Raw genomic sequence first — 3,356 nt, forward strand, 5'->3', positions numbered from 1 at the left:
CCTTTGTGGCTACCTTTGAAATTTTTAAAATGTATACTTGGTGCAATATAAAATTAATATTTTTACCTTCCCTCAAAATAATATGAGAGTTAGGATAGTTTAATTCTAGTCACCTTTAACCACCTTCTCAATGTCTCCTCTTTTAGCTCTTTTTTATTAGTGTCATAAATTAAGCACTTCAGTATTGTTTTATGGAGTCTTTTATTTCAATTTATCCACATGTTCACTTTTATTTCACTCATATCTTTCCTGTATGTCAGAGCTCTATGATTGCTATTTTCTTCTTAAAACAGATCCTTAAAATTTTCCTTTAGTAGGAAGCTATTGCTCCTTAATGGTTGTAGAAATTTCTTCCTTTAATTCTTTAAACATATTAAAATATTGCATTCACAATGTCATATCTGATCTTCCAATGTCTAGAGTCTCTTTTACTGTTGTTGTCACTAGTATTTCTAGCTGACTTTCACTAATGGTATCTTTTGACCTCTGAGTTTCATGATTTTATTGTGAACTCATATCTATTGGAACACACCCTATAGGAGTTTTATAAAGCCTACACGGAAAGATCATTTCTTTCTATGACTATTTATTTTTCTTATTGGAATGGACATATCTATTTTCATTATTACATTCATGTATTGACTAATGACAGGATAAATTTGGAAAGTGCATTGTTAGGAACTTTGTCACTGTGTGCACATCTTAAACTTATGCAGGCCTTCATGTTGTAGGTCAATCACTCAGCATAGGCACGGCCTCTGGCTGCAATGAAAGACAAGTTATAGTTAATGCAAGACGTATGAAGCTGTGCCAGTGCAACATAGCTTACTGTTCTACAGTGAATATTTTTAAAAATAAATAATGTAACAATAAAAATTATTATGTAGAAAGTACATAAACCAGTAATATAGTTGTTTCTCATCATTATTGAGTATAACGTAGTACGTGCTATATATAATTTTAGGTGCTACCCTTTTGGACAACTGCCCCACAGTGTCTACACCAGCACCGGCGCAAACATTTGAGGAATGCATTGCACTACACTGTAATGATTATGACCTCATGAGGTCATAGGATCTTTTCAGCTCCTTTAGGGATATAACAGCACCACTGCTGTATGTGTGAGCCAGTACTGAGGTCTTGTGATGTGCTGCATCACTGTGTTTGTCTAAGGAAAAAGCGGTCAGTTGTTTGTGAGTTCTCAAGGCTGAGGAAAAGAACCACTTATTTAACATTTCCGTGCTTCTGACAGCAACTCTTTGAATGAGTAATAGTATTATCCATCACAGGCCTTGCTCATGTAACCTTATTCAGTTTTTCCTTTGCTCTAGAAGTCACTACAAATCACAGATTGCAGCATTTATGATATTAGTTTGGCTTTTAGTTTGAAACTTAGGAAATCTGGGACATGTGCATTTGTGATCTAGCTGTCATTTTTGTTTTCCTGTTTTGCCACCAGTCATGTTCTTTTCTTGGAAGGAAGGTGGAAAGCAATAAAGATGAGATGTTAGCTTTATTGTTTCATTAAGTGTTTCCTCATCTGAGTACCACAGTGTTTATCTACTCCAAACTTTTGCTAACCAATGAGTTTTTTTTTTGTTTTGTTTTGTTTTGTTTTGTATTTTTTTAGGAAAGTGTCTACAGGGTATTCAGGGTCTCACTAGTAGATCAGACTTGTAGTGAGCCTCTCGTTTACAGTCTCCCAAGAGCTGGGATTACAGGTGCTCGCCACCACACCCAGTCTCAATTGCCATCTCAGTGTGCCCCAGCGGCGGGGTTGGCAAGGCAGACCCAGGGATCGAACTCCCAGACCCTACGCCTGTAACCAATGGTTTGTTAACCAGCACTTTCTGGCTGATTGCTTTTCAAGGTTTTATCTATGAATAGAGGAGCTATATCAGCTCTTAGAATCCTTCATTTTCAGTCTGAGACATTAGAAGATTATATGAGATGTTCCATGTGTAATGTGAATTCAATTTTGAGTCACTGATTAAAGTCATCTTCAGATACAAGACTTTATATAGTGGCATGTACCTCTTTAAGGTTTTATATTTTATTTTATTTCATTGTATTTTTTTGTCTACTGCCCTTATTAAGAAGATGCAGTCTTATGTGGTTCACAATTCCATATAAAGTAAGAACACCATTAGTTTACTTTCTTGAGACATTTTGTAAAGTACTTTTTGTGAAAAAAATCCAGACTTTTAGATGTTTCATGTGTGTTATATTTTCCTGGACCTAAAGTTCCTTTTTTAAAATTTCTTCCTGAGACTTGATACATGGTTGAGTGCTATGGCTTTGAACCTGCAATGTTTCCCTCTGAGGATTAAGTACGACATTCCCTTGCACTTTCTTCCTAGCTCTGAAATGTGAAGCCAGTGGATGCCTGGCAGAAATTTCTCTATCCATATAGAAATAGTTTATCATGAAAACTTCAGGCAAAGTCCATCTGTCTATTAGTCTGCAGTGGAGTTTAGCTGTCATTGACTATGAACTAAAGGTTTCAATGGACTTAACAGAGTCCAGATTTGAAAGTTAGTGTGAGTTAAGAGGAATCAGAGCTGGAAACCTCACTCCATGGTATGCTGCAAAGGTGGGAGAGTCACTGACCTCTTTCTCTGACATTCAGATCTCTGCCCATGGTCACTACTCACATCAAGCTGTGCACCTTTAGATGAAAAGGTGATGGAATTAGGTACTAGCAGCAAAGAATTTTCTATGTCTCCCCAGAGTGGCTCAGTAGACCTGGATTACTGTTCCTGGCACTGAGACTTAGCAGGTGTGACCAGAGGAAAGTGGGGGATTTGGGCTGAGAATGACAGAGTGCTGGCATAAACAAATTTAGAAGGCTCATAGCTCTGGTAGGCACTGGCATTTGTCTTGCCAGGTCTCCCTGGAGCAGGAAAAATCAGTAACACCCCCTAGAACTGGCACAGAGGGAATCTGCACTCTCTTCTGCTTTCTTCAGGCTACTGAACCAATCACCCATTCTTCCATTTTAAAAGTTCATGTGTTTAACTCATGAATCTCTTATTGAAGCATTTTCCATCAGTTTGACAATGCATATGGGTGACAGCTGCAGAAGGAGGCAGATTGGTTGGCCCTTCCTTGGACTAGGGTTGGGAGGCCAAATCAGGCCAATTTGAACACAAGCTTGAAAACCTCCCAACTGGAATCAGCTCAAAGACTTCTATGGCTTCCAGTTTGTTCACTTTTGGCATTGTCCAGCATTTCTGGTTCTCTGGTTTGTTACAGATGCAAGAGGCTCTGCATGGTCCTGAACCAAAGTCAGGTTTAGTGCTTGGAGGAATTAAGTGTGAGATCAGCCACATCCTGACTGCTTTCTCTGAAATATA

The sequence above is a fragment of the Octodon degus genome, unplaced genomic scaffold (assembly GCF_000260255.1).
Source record: "Octodon degus isolate 3935 unplaced genomic scaffold, OctDeg1.0 scaffold00176, whole genome shotgun sequence".
In the NCBI taxonomy this organism is placed as follows: domain Eukaryota; kingdom Metazoa; phylum Chordata; class Mammalia; order Rodentia; family Octodontidae; genus Octodon; species Octodon degus.